The sequence below is a fragment of the Hetaerina americana genome, unplaced genomic scaffold, assembly GCF_022747635.1.
Source record: "Hetaerina americana unplaced genomic scaffold, ioHetAmer1.1.p SCAF_7, whole genome shotgun sequence".
Classification (NCBI taxonomy): Eukaryota; Metazoa; Arthropoda; class Insecta; order Odonata; family Calopterygidae; genus Hetaerina; species Hetaerina americana.
In genome coordinates this window covers 33,330,090-33,349,105 of record NW_027287316.1, presented here as the reverse complement: position 1 = coordinate 33,349,105, position 19,016 = coordinate 33,330,090, and the positions used below count along the sequence as shown (strand labels likewise).

Genomic DNA, 19,016 nt, shown 5'->3' with positions numbered 1-19,016 from the left:
TATTTTTAACAGTTCTACAGCATCATTTGAATGTACGTATCCTCTTATGAGGATATTGTTGTTGTTGTTGCAATATTGTTGCATGTAAGTACTTTCTTTCGTGTAATTAAGGTTTGTCGAGTGCATGAACAAAGTAATATTTTTGTGGGGGTAACATGATTTGGTTTTGTGTGTGGTTTTATTCCGGTTTACGTGTGGTCACCTAACACCCCTCGCCACACGCCCTTGCGGCGGCTTGTGGGGTATTGTGTAGATGTAGATGTAGGAGGAGGGTGGCGGTGTAGAATCTGAGGATTTTTCGGAAGTGAAAGTCGGTGGTCGAGGAAAGAGAAAACAAAACGAATTAACGGTGTTGTCTTGGTTAAGACGTTGAATAGGGTCTGATCATGGCCAAGATGCAACTGAATACGTTGAACCGTTGGATTTGTTTGCCCTCTTGGTCAAGTTTTAGGAGGTAAAATACGGCCATGTGAGGAAACGACATTCCATGCGGAACGACTGAAAGGTTTAGGAGAACGTGGAAGGAAGAGTTTTAATGACTAATTAAATAAAAACTAATTGCAAGGCTAAGTCAGCTAGGAATTTGGCCGGAAGGCTTCGTCAGATCAGTGGTTAGCTCTTAATAAAAGAAATGGAAAGGCAACCAAATTTGAGGGCTAGAACAATAAGATTGTTCTCGAACGCAGACTAAATGGCATTCGTGACAATCAATTTTACGTGCAATCCCTTGGCTGATCGGTTAACTATTTCTCTTTATACCACTTCTAGTTTTACTGGGTACTTTGGTCTCCTCAAAGATTTACACCCTTTTTGTGGTGAAAGAGCTTGCGCGATCTGTTGGCTCCTAAAGCAGGGGGAAAACCGGAATTAAAGTTTGGTGAATTACCTGTTGACTCACTCGTACATTTGAAAAAATCCCATCCAAAGCCTCTGATAACGACACTGTGGCATTTGGGAAAAACATTGTAGAGTAACAGAATAAGCAACTAAGTGCATGAATACTTTTCTCAGTCCGAAACCTCTCCGGAGATTCCTGGCGGGATCGATGGCTGGCCTCCTCGCCCATACCACAACTTATCCTTTAGATGTGGCGAGGACGAGGATGGCGATCACGAATAAGATGTATTACGGGAATCTATATCGGGTAAGCATCCATCTACTTAGCACAATCCCAATCATCATTTATGGTCCCCGTCCAATTGTAGTACTAAATCTCTGCGATCACATAATTCTCGCAGGCAGTCAGAGAGATGGTGAAGAAAGAAGGATGGAGAAGCGTTTACCTGGGATATACCGCATCGCTGGTCGGTGTCATACCTAGTTCTGGTGTTGTGTTTGGAATGTACGGTGTACTGAAGAAGACCTACGGTGGTAAGACATTTGAACACATAGTTTATATAAGTGTTATTTTAATTACATACGCATTTAACATATATTCAAGACAAAATACTCAACACCCTATTATTGATTATTTTATATTTCTTTAGTAATAAACGACCGTATCAAAACCATTTTTGTACTAATTAGTTCTATAAATCAAATTACAAGGTATAGTCTTATCTGTTTTGGAGATCATTTCTGTTTCTATTTTCCTGTAGTATTTCCTCCGCTTCTACATTCCTGCCATTTTTTCAATTGATTTATTTGATATTGAACAATTTCCCAATTATACAAACGAAAAACAAGCAGCATACTGAATGCACCTGCAACATACTAATACCATGGTGCCCCTTTTAAATCATGGGAAAGACTAACTGCTCGGTGTCGTTTACAGTGTGATGTGTAAGAGTAATTTTAATCCGGGAATGGCCAAGTAAATGTGGCTTGCTTCTTTTCCATCAGAATACAAGGGTAGGGAGTTGAATGCCCTCGAACAGAGTGCCTGTGGATCCTTGTCCGGGGCGACGGCAATGGCCATCTCCTACCCAATGGAGATAGTGCGCAGAAGACACCAGGCGGCGGCCATTGTGGGGAAGAGAAAGACGACGATCTTCGAGACCCTCAAGAGCATCCACAAGTAGGTTTAGTAGGCCCCCGATTACCCACTCCCCCAATTCCCATTATCTCTTCACTTAAATGCACGCACTCATTTTGCCATACTGCCAAAGTCCTTCCCAAGGAATAGACTAGGCGTTCGTTTAAACTATTCCGTCATGTTGTCCGGACTTCTTATTTATTTACAAAACCTCTTCAAAACTACCATTATTGATTTTTAATAGGACGTCGGTTAATTATTCATAATATAGCAAAGGTGCACCATATCTCTCATCTTGTAATTAACACAATGGACATTTTTAACGATATACATGTAGATGTCCATTTCACTCATAGTTCGATAAGAACGTGGCAATTCATAAAATATTGTTTCGAAGATAGCCGTTCGATGTCAATATATACAGGCAACCCAAATTATAATATAGCCTCAATTAAGTTGACTAAATTCAATAATTATCTTTAAAAATAATTCTAGAAATTTATGAAATCACATAGGCTTGATATAATTAGAATTCGAATTATCATTACGGTAAATTGAGAAATGGGATGTTGCAATTGCAGGCAGTGGTGTCCATCTTGGTCTATGCTTTTAAATTTATTCGAGGAAGAAGTTTTAAAATTAACATGGGAAGAAGTGGAGTTGGGAATGCTAGGTTAAAATGTTCTAGCTTTGGTTATACTATAAGGAAAGGGGTAGCAATCGTTGCTGTGCGCATTAGAATATTACTGTGATAGGGGTGGAATGAAGATCAGTTAAAAAACAAACAAAGTTTATGAGGTGTTCGAGAAAGAAGGAGAAGCACAACGCTACTCTAGAAAATCATAAACTAGAGTAGGTGAAACATACAGGTATACTGCATATACTATATACCTGTATACTCTATCTTGAAGGGTTTTGGACAAAAAGTCTTCAAAGTAGTGGGATTATAGGAAGAATATTTGCGTTTGGCAAAGACGCTATCAGGAGGGGGGATTTGACGACTGGGATGTTGACTAAGAATGATGGGAAAATACTCATCAAATATTTAATGTGGAGTGTGGTTTAGTACCGCGCGGAATTACAGCAGTCGAGGCAAGGTGCCAGTCGTAGATGTGAGATTTTTTAGGCGTTTAAGTCGAGGAGAATTGGAAAGGTTATAAATGAAAATGAATACAAACGAGGATGTACTGGGCGTGTTGGATGAGGAGAGAGAGAGAAAGTCGTTGGGAGAAATTAAAAAAAAGGAGGGAGGGTGATGAATCATTTGTTATGTATATAAAGTTTCGAGTGGTTGTCAAGGGTTGTAATAGCGGGGAAAACGTTTGGCGAGCGAGGTAGGGGGAGGAAAAGGATAGTTATGTTGGGCTGAATAAAGGAAGGAAGGAAGTATGTTGTATTGCAGAAAGGCCGGATGTGGCCGTTAGACTATAGAAGGGTACGCATCATTGTTCAGTCTGAGCACATCGAATACCTACCTTAAAGAATAAACTACGTCATAGTAAAAAATGTGTTTTCGCGTTCGAATAAGCAGCTCAACGAAATTATACTAGTTTCAGTACGGTCATAATTAAGACTTAAACTGGAAATTAGGTAAGAAGTAATGGAGTCGAACGTACAATATAGAGTTGATGTATTACATTGATGTAATACGTCGAAAAGCGGTCGTCAAATAAACTTTATCCGGTGGGAAAGTGCTACTTTCAGTTATACATCATGTTCGATTTCTACCGAATCACATCTGAAAATACTCTATTAGATTATAGAGTTCAATATAAATCTATATTTCTAGTCAATACCTAGTTTCTTACTTGCCACAAATTGGCTGAAGAGACGGTCTCGAACGTTTTCAATGAACGAGTAGTCAAATTATTTATTAAACATGAGTATTCTATTTATTACCGTTAATTTACTTCTTTTACTATCTGTATTGAAAAATGCGCATTTGAATATGCTTATAGATTATATTTGCCGTTTATTCAGGTTATTTACTCGATTCTCGTGATTTAGAATTATACTAATGATAGATTTGGATTTTTTTACATATTACATTTCACCAGCATATTAATAATCGAATATAAAATAACTTTATTGTATCTTCTCGCTCCTTCAGGGAAAAAGGTTCATGGACAGGTTTTTATAAAGGATCATCCATTAACCTGATCAAAGGGCCAATTCAAATGGGAATAAGCTTTTCCTTGTTTGAGTTGGGGAAGACACTCTTTGAAGAGCTATTCTCTTGAGGTAAAAACTTTTATTTTATTAGTGCTCTCTATTATACCAAAAACTCTAAATCATAGTGGTGTAATTATTGCGTTCCGCGAAATGGTCCCCGGAGGAACCTTGGTTGACCGAATGGGAATGCCAAGTGAAACAAAGGGTAAAGAACCGATATCGCGGTCTCATGGGCTCTGTATGGAATAGCGCAGCTACTCGTGTGTGAATGTGATGCGTGGGTAGCTGTTGTTCATTTCCCGCATCAATATGCTTGACATGTATTTTTTCCGTCTCCTTCGGACTTCTCCCATCCATCCCCCCTCCTCGCACACCATGCCTAGAACATCCTCATTTGGTTTCATATCTGTCCACTTCACTTTTTCCATCCTTCTCCACACCAACGTTTCAAAAGCCTATCATCCTGCTTCAACCTCCAAGCATCCTGCGCCGTACATATCAAAGTTTTAACGAGTCTCTTCTGAACATCCCTACTCAACGTCGCCATCATAAATTCTCTCCTCCTTGTGAAAGCTTTTTTACGAGGGTCATCCGGAAAGTAGTACCCGTTCGTGAAATAAAGACACAAAAGTAAATATTAACAAACATAAAAAAATTTATTTGAAAGAGGATACTTTAAACTACTTCTCAACGTAATCTCCAAGCAAATTAAGGCATTTGTCCTAACGTGTGACAAGTTTCTGTATTCCTGCTGCATAGTCCTTCGCCGCCTGCTCATTGAGATACGCGAGGGACCCATCTTGCACAAATTTTTGCATAATGCAGATGATGTTTAACAATTTCATGAACAATTGTTCGAGAAACATTGGGAAAATGCTCACAGATGTCATCAATTGTGACGCGCCGATCGTTCCTCACGAATTCGTCAACTGAGCTCACCAGTTGGTCTGTAATGACAGACGGTCTCCCCGAACGCTCATCGTCGTGTGTGTTCCCCCTCCCCATGTTGAAGTTGCGACACCACCGCCGAACAGACGACTCGTCCATTACATTGTCTCCATACACCTCCTTTAATTGGCGATGAATATCACATGGGCGAACGTTTCTTGCATTGAGGAATTTAATCACTGCCCTCACTTCACAACTGGCGGCGTTCTCAATTTTTTTAAACATTGTAAACAATCACAGAAACAACACAGGCAATGCTAGCGTCACGCAACTTGGCTCAGAGAAGGCAGACAAGCCACTGAAGCTATCTGACCTCGTCCAGCGGCTACTCGCGTCGTCAGCACTTCATGCGGCACGAACGGGTACTACTTTCCGGATGACCCTCGTATTTAAGGCAATTCTTCTCCTAATGGCCCTGATAGTTTGACCTTTTTGGTCCAAAACACTTCCGAGATACGCAAGCTGTTTCACCTGCTCTAGTTTCTGCTCTCCTTTTTTAACGCTTGATGTAAGCGTTCTCTTCTGGAAAACCGCATAGCCTTTATTTTATTTTTATATATTTCCATCCCATATCCAATAACTATCGCACTGAATTTCCGAAGCATTCAGCAGAGTTTGCAACCCCTTGGTTGCGACTGACGAACTAAAACATGATCCCCTACTTGAAACAAGTAAATGTCTCTTTCAATCTTCTTCTTTCGGACCCAATATAGGGAAATTTTAGCATTTACTCCGTTATGCTTACGAATTCCCTTGAAAGTTGCTGTAGTTAAGACTTTTTCGGGTGTGTTCGTTGCTAAGAAATCAAGAAAATTATCGCCCCAAGCTGTTGCAGTGACAAGTTGATGCATGGAGTTCAACGTAAAGGAATGTAACAGCGACTCGCAGATATCTTGCCGTCTTAACCCCCCCCCCCCATTTTAAAACTATATGTCCTTCAATCAATAGATGTGGCATTGAAATCTCCACCGATGATAGTGTCACAAAGGTTGTTTTGGGATGATAATCTTTTGATTGGCTGATCTAGTTCTAGTATTGAATTGTCTTTGTGATCACGTGGCGTATGACGTATTCTATATAAAAATGCTCATGCATAAATTCTTTTGGATGTAGAACTTTTAATTGAATAACAAACACTTTCCAAAACCATTACCTGAAATTACCTCAGCCCTGCTGATAGAAGAATTCTTAACTGCAATAAAGACACTGCCCCCGATTCTATTTTCCTACCTATCACTAGTATTCCCCCTTCCCACTCTGACGGTTCTGTCTGGGTAGTGCTCCATGTTTATCACTGCTAATTAAAGGGTTTCGTGAGTGTGAATAGTTGTTGTAAGGGATGTAATACTAATGGGTAGTGTTTATTGAGTAAGAAGATGGTCTTGAGCTCTGTGTAATTATAAATAGACATGATTTTACAAGCCTTGTATTTATCAAAATCTTTCTCTGAATTGAACATCACTTTATATCAGAAAAATATTGACGATTATTCAAAGGTGAAACTTTTAAAAAATGTTTGTGACATATCAGTAATGATTCTACCGTAATAAATAGGAAACTAGTTAGTAATGAATAAATAGAAATAAATCAATTCTTTATTTATTTTTTAATCTGAATACGTATTGAGTCCATGTGGCTCGCTGAATCCCTGTGTCATTCGAAGTAATATCCCACCGCATTTTCCAGTCCCGCCTTTTCCTGATCGCCGTATCGACTTATTCGCCTAATTGTTTACCCCTTCCTGCACTTTCTCCGAGCTCGCGTCAGTGTGTGCCCTCACCCGAATCAGAATCATAAGGACTCAGAATGATGACCTCGGTTAGCGGCGTGGAGCCATTAGAATTGTCGAAAGGCGTGCACAAGAATTACACCCCGCATTGTACCCTCTCCCAAAAAAAAATTGTGGAAGGGCGGAGACGTACGCACGCATCGCCACCTCTCGCCTGACGGGTGAAACACTCACCCAATCGGTTAGTCCGCTTTGAGAGAGACAGTGAGAGCTTCCCTTCGCGAAACCGCGGAAAGGTAGGAGCATATCGGATGCCTTCATCGGTTCGAGAACTAGAAATTCTAATTCTTAACTTCGGGAGAAAACATTCTAGCGTTGTGTAGGAGAGCTCAATTCTTATTCGATCTAATTTGAGATCTTCCTTATCACATGCTGTACTCGGAAGAGCCGAGCATAACTTCACATATAATTGGAATGATAAGTTCGGAGGAATGTGTTTGGAGATGACTCCGTTGGACATCGGTGAGTAAACTGCACTATCAATATTATAAAAAGTTATTTTCCAAAATTTTGGCCATGTTCATTCTGTGAAAGTCGTGAAATTTTGGCGTGTAGCCTGGGGGCGGGGATTACGAAATAAATATTGCAATGGAGTGTGGCTTCTTTTTAAATGCAATTACCTTTCCCAAGCACTCAACCTTACTCTTTCGCGTCGATTCCCCTGGTTCCCCTCCCTCGCTCAAAGTGGAGTGGTGATCACTTGTTTCCAATTAGAATAGGTTAAGCAACCATGGTGAGGGTAGTGTGTTTTACGAAGGTAGTCTCGGTGATGCGAAGAATCAGACTTCAGGTTAGAGCACAAGGGGTGCTTTCTTTACCGTCACCTCTTCCTCTTCGCCTCCCAGTTAGGCCTTGGTTGAAGAAATCTCGAAATGCGAGGAGTGATACCGCTTCCCTAACCTTGCCGGCACTAGTCTCCTTCCAATAAGCGACGGGACTTGCTTTTCGGTTTGCCCTCGTCCCTCGCTTGTCCGGCTCCCCACATAATCCCCTCCTAACACTATGATTTTGTCAAAATTGAGGTCCAAGTAGGGCTTCGCAGAGGTAAAATTGAGACAGCGCTCTACCTCCTCCTATTTCATATGAATCCCGCCGCAGTTACATAGAACCTCATTCAGACGGTTGCAGTCAATGATTTGCTCTAATTTCAAATGTTAAATTCTTTTTGATTAGAGTCCCAGTAATCGTTCGTCAGACTCGAGATCTAGCCGCCCAGTCAAATAATGCCTTCGACGATCCCCAAAATGCCGGAGAGGGGAGGAAGTGGTAGTCGCTACCAGTGAGAGGGACCCATAGTCAGAGTGCATACTATCCAGTTTAAACTCGGTCGTGGCGTATCAGACTGGCGCGTGTGCAAACGTCAGCCATTGGAATTAGATCCAACACAATGCATGCGATAGCTGCAAGTGGAAGGAGAGAGAGAAAAGAGGTGAGCGCTCCGTTATGGTTGTCACCTACTAGCCATCATATTGACCATCATCAAAATTGACCATATTTACTCACAGGCTCTATTGATGCCTTCAAGCGATCGTATACAATGTTACTTCAAACGTCTACATCTCCTTATTTTGTCTTTTAGTGTCCTTTTTATTTCTAGAGCTTAAATCTGCAGATTTTCAATTTTTCGTACACTTTCAAAGCCTTTATACGGGGCTCGCTGCATAGCTACGAAAATTAATTCAAATCAGCCAAAGGGAGCATTATTTCTCGTCATCACGTTTAATTCACATTGTATTACCAATTCAAGTTTATACGTTGCGGGAACCTCTCTACGAAGCAGTTGATTGGCAGATATCCCATCGCACGTTTTCCATGTCACCAAGGTCGAGAGTGTGATCTTTACTGGTGTGGAATTGGATCAGTTGCTAAGCCAACGAGATAGACCTGATCAGCTAGGTCCAGTTGCCTAAACTCCAGTACACGTGAATCTTAAGGCGAGTCTAACGGTCCTAGACGCAATACAGCACTCGCCTCGTACGCCGGATATTTCAAGCCTTAACTGGTTTTAGCAAAATATAACATTCGCTCTTGAGAATTTTCACTCTGCTTAAGATTCAAAAGAAGTAATCATAACGTCATACATGGATTTGGTTTGACGAAATCGAATGTTGAAAGTATTTTACGTGCTGTGTTAAAGCACCCGAGTTATATTTACATACGATATATGTAAACTTCTTTTTACATTTTGTGCTGAAGAAAAATTGAATTTGAATAAGGTTAACGGCCATGGATGATGAATTGAGCACGTTTGGAACACCTGAGCCAAGAAATTTGTATTAGGGAATATTTTTGTTTCACTGATACGTTTATTTACACGGAATATTATGAGTAACGGCAACTACTATGTGAATAACCACCCCTGGGTCATTGCTTCCTGTATTAACGATAAACTTCTCCTGATTATTTTTTTATAGAGAACGGGACCTCTGGGCATTTATTTTCCAGCCTTCGAGTCAAGTACTTCCGAAAGTGATAATTCGTCTGGAACAGCATCAGGTGGTGTTTACTAATCCTGTGCTTCCGAGGAACTTCATTCTATTGGTGCAGAGTGTCTTAAATGTAAGTCTGTTCTTTTGAGCTTAATATTTAGTCGATTTAATGGAATGACGTGTTTTCCTGCATTATTACTTCTCCGGCCAACAAACACATTCCTTCTATTAATTATTCTTGACAATATACTGGAAAATTTTAGAAATAGAATTTCAAATCCCCTCAAGAGACTTACTCATGCATTTTTCTTACAAAATATTGGATACCAGTTCTTTGCGTTCGTTTTGTCAATTTTAGGAGATATTACTATACAAATGTTATGGGAGACTTAAACTTTCTATGATGAGGACTTTCTCACTTTCTGTATGAAGAGACAAGTCTTTCTGGATGAACTATCTTTGCCTGTGACCAATGAGTCCACTGATTACCACAGAGGTTGTTGGTTCTAATTCAGCCTGATTACTTCGGTGTCATGTCAACTTATTCGTTTGAAGTAATTAAGGTAATTAAATTAAGGCATGACTCAAATGTCAGAGGACATTATGAACTGCAAAAACTATCCATGCTTGTGTGCAATCACAGGATTGGATCAGCTGTTTTTCAATATCCAATGACATTGAGTTCCATAATGGCATTGCCTTTTCCCTGGATTGTCCAACAATGAATCGGGGCAAAAATTTGTTTGCCCTTTCAGTGATATACTTTTAGGTATTTCAATTCTTTCTGGAATGACAATAATGATTTTTATTTTGAGAATTATACATAAAGTTCACAAGCAAATTAGTTGAGTGCCATTCATTTGGTTCATTCACTTGCGTGTCTTTACACTCTCTTCATGTTAATTTAATTTAAAAGGAAGATTGAAATAGTCAGAAAGCATACTTCAAAGTGTGAATTGTAAATATCAAAAGACTGAATGACTAAGCAGGTATGAAAGAATTGCTATTTTTTAAACCTACCTAAAATTAAATCAAGTATTTCCTATAGGTTTGTTTTTCATAATAAAAAAATGAAGGTTAAGTACGAGGGCGATTCGGAAAGTAAGGTCTCCTATTTTTTTTATGAAAAATGAAATTTATTCTCAACTTTGCGTACATTGTTGGAAAGGTTGAATATTTAGCTATTTCTCTGCATAGTTGCCTTGGCAATCAATCACTTTTTGCATCCTTGTAACCAGCTTTTAGTACCGGCGTCATACATTTCTCCCACCATGTCATGCAGCCAACTTAACTTACTTAGCCATGTACTTAATTGTGTGTTACTCGAACCATTTTGTTTTCAGCATTTTTTTCATAGCATCAGATTTCCATCACCCCCATCCCCCAATCTTATTTCCTCTCCTCCTTCCGTCATTCATGGATTTCATTGATATCTTTTGATGAATCTCTAGCTTATGTCTTTGGTTGAACTGTTTGCCATGTTTACTTGTCTCACTCATTGTATGTGATCTTACCTGTATAAATAGTTAAATTCTTCCACTTCCTCCAGCGTATCTTTCCTGACTTTCATTTAAAGATCATCTTCGTACAAGCTATTGATTTATTTGTATACATTTCATTTGGAGTTAGATTTTTTTTTCAAACCCCCCCTCCAAACTTGTTAGTAGTGTTCTCGTCAGATCTTCTATCATCTCTACAAGTACATGTAGCAATGATATCCATAAAGCCAAAGAAATCTTAATATTTCTCAATGAATTGTCAATCAATGAAAGATCTAGATGTGAATTGGAATTGTTGGGATGAGTTTGTTTTTAAAATAATAATAATAAACGGTGAATAAGATCGCATTATGATAATGGGAGAACCATTTAGACTTCACTTAAATTTGGTTTTGTGAACCATTTATTGATAGAACTAATCAGTTATCACATAAAGTGGACCCGATTGTACATGTTTCCTGCAAGTATTTGTGAGTCTATTGCCTTGTCTACGCTAGCCATTCAAGGGTAGATTTCAGTGATTCCCCAATATTAAGTACTCATGTAAACTGCATTTCAAAGCATCAAATCGTGATGTTTATATTATGGGTCCATTTAAATTAATAAGTCACTTCCAAAGAAAGCAAAGATACTTTTTTCAACAATATGGAAATTGATCACCTTACGTACAGTGTGTTTTCTTGGACTTTAGTTTCTCGCAGTCCATATATCTTTGAGTGTGCCCAAGAGTAGTAAACATCTAAAACACTGGCCAAAATAGACATTTTTCCTTTTTTGCTATTATTTAGAAATATTTGTTTAGTAAAATATATCGTATATAGTTATGCTAGCATAAGGAATTAACTGAACAATTTTAAAAACACCCTGTTTGCACGTAAAGTGCACTGATGGTAAATAACTAAATAAATTTAAATTGAAAATCTATCATTAAAAATGTTTTCATGAATAGAAGAACTTCAGGGACTTAGTATCTGTGATCATGCAATTGATACTTTTCAATTGTTTTCACAATCTTAAAGCTTTAAGTTTAAAGTCTAGATGTGTAAAGCACTTATTTTTATGTATACATTCAAATAAATAATGCATTTAAAAAGTACTTTGATGTAGAGAAGGTATATAGGAATGACATTAGTGATAAACTGTTCAAAATCTGTATAATTTCTTTCTGAGTTCAATGTACTAATGAGTCAGTGCTATATTTGAAAAATGTTGAGTTCTTGGTAATGTAATGATTGTTGTATTTTTTTACTACCGTCCACAAAAATGTCTGTGCACAGGAGAAATCCTGGAAGACACGGAGCTTCCAGCATAGTGTATTGCTTAGGCAACTAATAATACTTTTTGATGCAATTTGAAAATTTAGATGCCTTGCCTTTTTGCATGGTGAACATTGGCTATTAAACGTATGATTTTGGTGACCATTATTGACCATATTATTGCAGAAAAATTCCTATGTCAAGTTTACTGATCATCAATGAATACCCATTTCATTACATACGTACTCTTATGAAGTTCAATGCCATGATTATCAAGGAGTTCAAGTGATGATTCTTTTTAGTGATGTAGCTAATATACTTTAAATATACCATGAGTTAGGATGCAAGGAATGGTGTTCCAATATACATCCGATATTAATTTATAGTGCAATAATTTGTTTGGTAATATTCATTTGACAGTGTTCATTCATATATATATTTTTAACCTCATCTTACTCTCCCAAGTAAGAAATTTGTATCTAACTTAACTTAAGGCAACTTCATAGCTCTCTTCTATTTGAACATATTGCAATCAATAATAATTTCAAATTAGCATTGCTGTCATTTCTGCTTATCCTCGAGTAAAAATGTATTTTTGTTAAGGTCAATGAAAACTTTCATTCAATTTATTGTTGACTGCTTGGTAAACTTAGCTTTTCAGCAGTAATCTATCATAAAAATAGCAACCATTGAATGTTTCTATTTTTCACAAAATTTGGTAAATAAACATAGCATGGCATTTAACAAGTTTTAATTGGGTGCAATAAGTTTCAAATTAGTTTAGTTTTGAGCTAGATATAAAGACTTGCTAATTTGAATAAAGCTCAATTAAAAGTAATTCATTTAGAAGTACTAATTCTTTGTGAAAAAGAATTATTTTCAATTTTTCCTAGATAACAGGATTATTAGACCTCACTAATTTCAAATTTTTTGGCTTGAATGAATTGGACTTTAGGGCAACAGTATAGGGGGGAATATTTTTCCTTCTCATGGAGTTTAGTTCAAGTAACTCTCATTTGAAATACATTCTGGCAGTGGTACACATATTTGGAAAATATATCAGACATATAAGAGATTTATGAAATGAGTGCTACTTAATGATACTGTCGTGGCACTCGCTGGTGGTGAATGCACAGCCCTGTTTCCACATAATATTGTGACAGACAATAAATTACCCAAATAATAAATCAACGCACGGCCGTTCTGAAACGTCCTTTATTCTATCGTATTTGGATTCATTTTACTCTTTCTTGGGAACAATGAGTGTCGCACATTTTCAATTGAGGACACAATATCAGACAGCAAGATATCTGTCAAATATCTGCAAAATATCTATCAATTCTTTGAGTTTTTCCTCGGCAATATGTGAAAATTTAATTTTCTAAATTTAGCACTGGCTCATATATATTTTTTATAATTTTATTTAAATTTTATTTGTCACATTTATTAATTTTTTATGATCATTAATATTAATGATTAATATTTTTATGATCTAACATGATGTTAGATCATAAAAATACATATTTGATGTTATTAGTACAAAATGATGATGAGTATCTTTAAGGGCTATTTATTCATATTACTTTTAATCTTTTACATGTTTTTTGTGTGCATATTTGTGTGTTTATATGTTTTAATGATGTGTATGTGTGTATAGAGTGGGTTAAAATGCTATCACCCTTCATTCTCCTATGGTGTGCATTAAATACAATAACTTTTCTGGTTGCAAAGAACATCTCATTCACTGGTCACCAAATTGTCATTGTAGCAAATTACCCAAGTATGAATAGTTATATTGAACTGGAATGTCTTAATAATTCCATATTAAAAATTATAAATGTGATGCCAAGTCTATAGTTAAGGATGCAGACTTATTTGTATTTGGAGAATTGTGTTGACCAGAAGAACACAGCTCTTTATAACATGTAATTACTCAACTTCCTATTCATTAGCTCCCCATTTTTTCAATCATTCCACTTCCTTTAATTTCATTCCATAATTGAGGTTTTAACATATTTCATTCTTGTATTTTTCATCATATTTCTGAGATAAAAATATTATTACGTTTACACTCGACAAGTTTGCTTCTTGTTTTTATTGTACTTCTTGGACTAATTTCATCCTCATCTTCTTGAGATTCCTTCTTCCTCGAGAATTCTGATTTCCATCGTTCACCCGTCTTATATCACATAACTCTTCAACAGCACAAATTCCATTATTTCAAATGCGTATCATTCATTACAATCGGACTATCACTACTCGGATATTATTGCAGTCAGACCTCAACTCGTATAATAAATATTTCTAATACATGTTTTGGCTTGCTAAGTTTTTGTTTAGGTTAAAATACCTCATTTTTTATCTTTCCAATCGGTGGATTGATAAAAAAATAGCTCTATCACTTAATATATTGCAATCCACATTTTTACACTGTGCTAATTTAATAAGAAATGCAACTTTAGAAATTAATAGATATTTGAGGGATTGTGCGAAAATGGAGCCATCAACTTCATTAAATGTTCTATTTTCCTTAACACAGGAGGCTGTAAGGTCCAAATTCAATTACTATTCTAATTTCATGGAATCCTCAGATTTTTATAAGTATCCCTTTTAACGTCGGGAATATTTAATTGACTCGAGACGGATTCAGAAAGCTTGGACAGTCGCAATTAGAACAAAGGAATTTGCGTGGAATTAATGAGTTTGAATTAATAAAATTGTAAAATGGAAGGTTAGGTTGTTGATTCATTTTTACCAGACAAATACAAAAATCTTAATGTAATATTCACACTTGGTTTTTAATTTTTACGCCGCGTGTTTGTTTCAAGAACCTTTCACGTTTTTTCCTTTTGCCATGAAAGATATTTTTAAGTTAGCGCACAATTTTTATATTTTACGAAGTGGCACCAAATCTGGGATTCATGATCGTGGGTGCTGGTGAGGAATTTGAGTGATAAAGTCCTGTTTTTACAAAGAGTCGATATAACTCTAGGAAAAAAATGGTACAAATTCAGAATTATCTTCAGATATTTAATCAAATTAGTCTTAATAAATGGGCGATCATGCGACCATCGTCCCTACAGCGTCTAGCGTAGGAAATAAGTTCTAGTTTATGAAGGAGCACATTTGATCATATCTACATTTTTCCCATTATCAATTTCAAAGTTCGTCAGGTATGATGTACTCTAATTGACAGGCTTGTCTCATCCTTTGACTTTATTAGATTTTCCAAGCTTCCTATGTGCTTACTCACATGTTACACCTTGACTGTTCACGGATATATCTATTTCATCATCCTCTTTCACTATTTATTGTACCTTTTCGTCTATCGTTACCATCGAGTACTCGTATTGCATCCAACCCCCACGACTTTTTAGGCCTTAATCATCGTGTGTTCTCCTTCCGCAGAACACATCTCCTTGTTTAGAAAACGTGCTATTTCCACCATCTCCGACCCACATTCATGAGCTAGATATTAGTTTGCACCATATTTGCATATTCCTTCAAATTTGATTATTTTCTCTGCACACACTTTCATGGCATTCATTCCCCTGTTGCTGCATCCGTCGTCCCAGAGGAACAATTCTAATCGTTTTACGAGAGAATCTCCTCGAGAATCCTCAACCAATTGCATAACGTCACGTGCATTCCACAATTTTCAACTATTTATGTGTTTAAATTGCGACGCCAATTTCAAAGAATTTAAGGGTGATGGAATTTTTTCAAATAACACACGACGCCTACGAAATTAGGAGTGATATTTGTCTCATGTTTTCCACGGTGTTTCTTTTTTTTCGTTGCATGTCATCATCCTCTGGACAGATAAGTCAACCCCATGATCCAATTTGAATGCCAGTCGTAGTACACTTGCTTGGGTGTGTATTCCGGGCTTGTTCTACGTGGGAGGAAAAGAAAGTGGCGGCCCTTGGCGCTTCAACAAGAGTGCCTCGCTGAGAACAATCTTCGATTGAATTCAAGTTCATATTTAATTATGTTGGGCGCAAGTTTCTCCTCCGTGAGCCAGCTGTCAACAATTGGTGGGACTTGAAAACAAACAATTGTTGAATGTGGGTCATATTCCGAGAGTAGTTGACTTCTGCAGGCGGACATCTGGGAGGAGTGCAATAATACAGTGGCTCTAAACAGGACTTCTTTGATCTCTTGTTTAGTCACTGGATTGAACTTTTTCCATGTACGCCTGTGGAAATCAACTGCTACTAGACAGACAAGTGTGTGCACGTTAAGAAATTCAAAACCGTGAAAATGTTTTGTAAACAACTCTTTTTCAGGTAAAATAAAATTTTAACGCAAACCCTATCCAAATTTTAATTACCTAAATCTCGATGCTGGACAGAGCCTAGTTTTTAGCAAATAGGACTTAAGGGGTATTTTTAAGGCATTTTCAACGTAAAATTTGATCGAAATATGGTGAAAAGCGAGAATTTTTTAATTTCTCTCAAAATTTGCTTATTGCAGTTAAATGATATATACAAAAAAAACAAACCAAAAGGAAATGAATTTCATTCAAATGCTGGAGGAAAAAGCGTGAAAAAATTGTACTAAGTCCAGATCAAAAAATTCGATGGCCAGGGTTGAAAAAATAAAGTTATTTAGAGAAACAATTTTATTTATTCCCATTGGTAAAAAGTACAAAGTTCCACACGAAAACAAGTTTTAATAACACATTCAGTCAAAATTACTAAAGTACTTTATTGGCGTGGCGGTATACAGAACAATGCATTAGAAACGTCTAATGATAACTGAGATGACACTTCACAGCATGCTTCAATTGCAGTTCAAATAGGCGAGTTTCTACCACCTGGACCCGGCGTCATACGGAAGAAAGCATGTACGCTGATAACATCCATGCCTGTAAAGAAAAAAATCATTAGAATTGATTTTTCTGCAGTGCCTCATTCAGCTGGCCGTTTTACGCCAATTTACTTCATATTTTTATTCTCTTCCGGCTCGAGTAATATGAAATTGATACAATTTGGGCTTTGTCTATATCAAGGTTTTTTTACATTGCACTGAAATGTTAAAGTTATCAATCGTCTATCAACGATTCATCTACGGAATATTAAGATTTTACTAAGGAGTTAATTTCCGTAAGCATTTTTCTTGATTTCTATTGCAATCGCGATTATTGTATCTTCTACCCACAATAACAACTAAGTTTAAGATAAAGAGTAGAATTCATTAATAATTGATTTAAAAACTTTTAGAAAAATCAACGCGACTAATTGCAGACTAATTACTCACAAACCTCGACATAGTTCAAACGACTCCATTATTTCTTTGGCATAAACCGAAAGGTTATATAGTTAAATGCCGAAATTAATGATCAAAATGTTTAGCAACTCAAAGTGGACCCCCGCTAATATATCTGGATATTTAAACGGTATCGTAGTTTCATTGGCATAAACCGACTGTGCATTCGGGACCTTCTATAAGATATCAGAGAATGATTTTAAGTTTCACTATTTTAAGCTAATGTTGAGCAAAACCTTTAAATTATTGTCGAAAAGAATAACTGATAAGTTAAGAACGTCTCGAGATTTTAACTACTTTTTTAGAGTCCTGGGAACAGCACATCTTAAAGAATTTTAGCATTTCGAACGCTGAGTATTTCTGTCATGATAGTCTGTGAGTACCCATAATTTCAATAGATGAAAAACACTAATGAATTTTACTAATTAAGCAGAAAACTATTAAAATATGAAAGTATGTACCGAGACAAGAAGCTGGACTAAATGTTTACCCCGTTAACTATGTATTCAACCACCTTCGCGACAGACCGCCTATTCGCCCGGAAACCCCAGCCATTTCCCTGGTGTGTTCCAATACGAGTATTTTAAGTTCCTATTGGTGCAGATGGTGTGATGTAGATGAACTATTGGTGCAGATGTATGAACCTCTCCACTGCAGCGTTTAGTAATCCAGTAAATATCAACCCTTGACTAAAGAAAATTTAATTGCTAAAAATAATTGGCATGTTTTTCTTGGCGTTGTAGTCTAAAAATCAATACTGATCTCCAAATGTACTGCGCTTATCGTTCTGCAATGACACTCCATATGTCGACTAAACAAGTGGGAGAGTCGACAGACAAAATGTCTAACCCGAGTATTGAGGCAGGATAGGCATAGTATAACAAAAAAATTGCACAGAAATATTAAATATAGACAACATTTATTGTATATACCTTGCATGCCAAATACATCAAAATATGAACAAGGAATATGAGGTTTGACAAGTGTAAAAATGTCAATAAAATGACATTTACAAAAAAAGCCGAAAAATATGCAGACAATTGTGGAACGTAAAATTCTAAGACTGAGAAATGATCTTAAGTTAACCCGATAGTAACAAACAGTCAAATACATGTAAATTAGTATCGATTTCCTATTGTTTTTAATGTATTCTCAAATTTGAAGTAATGACGAATACCTCTGTATAATTGTTTCTTCAAATTGAGTATTTTGAAGTCAAATTCATTCTTGATTAATACACCTTAATGGCGAGCCATGTTTTAAAAATACTATCAATACTATAAAACCGGAATTATTTTAACAAATTCCGAAAAAAATTACCCTAGCCGCATCATTGGCGACATTAATCACGAAATTTGTTTAGATTCAAAGGATAATCCAAGGTATATTCTAACTTTTTCTCTAAAGCTTCGAATATATGGTTTACTAATATCACTCCAAACTAGCACGTGACAAAAATAATATGCTACGGTCATTCGAGTAGTTAGTAGATTTTAACCACGTGAATTGAAATGCACATTCTGATCAAGTGTGGTCAAGTAACCACATAGATAAAATAAGTCCGGGTGAGGGTGACGCAAAAACTGCAGTATATGAAATTCATGCAGGCTTAGCATCAGTTCTGGTGAAATTTACGGCCATTGCGGAAACTAATGCGAAAAATTTGAGTTAAAAAAT

General features: G+C 36.8%; 1 long non-coding RNA gene across 1 annotated transcript; it reads left to right on the top strand.

Annotated features, from left to right (window-relative positions):
* Positions 1 to 7,109: 7,109 nt before the first annotated feature.
* Positions 7,110 to 16,363, top strand: LOC139696722 (uncharacterized). Its single transcript, XR_011702642.1, has 3 exons — positions 7,110 to 7,346; positions 9,299 to 9,443; positions 15,891 to 16,363. It is a non-coding gene; the product is annotated as an uncharacterized lncRNA (long non-coding RNA).
* The last annotated feature ends 2,653 nt before the right edge of the window (positions 16,364 to 19,016 follow it).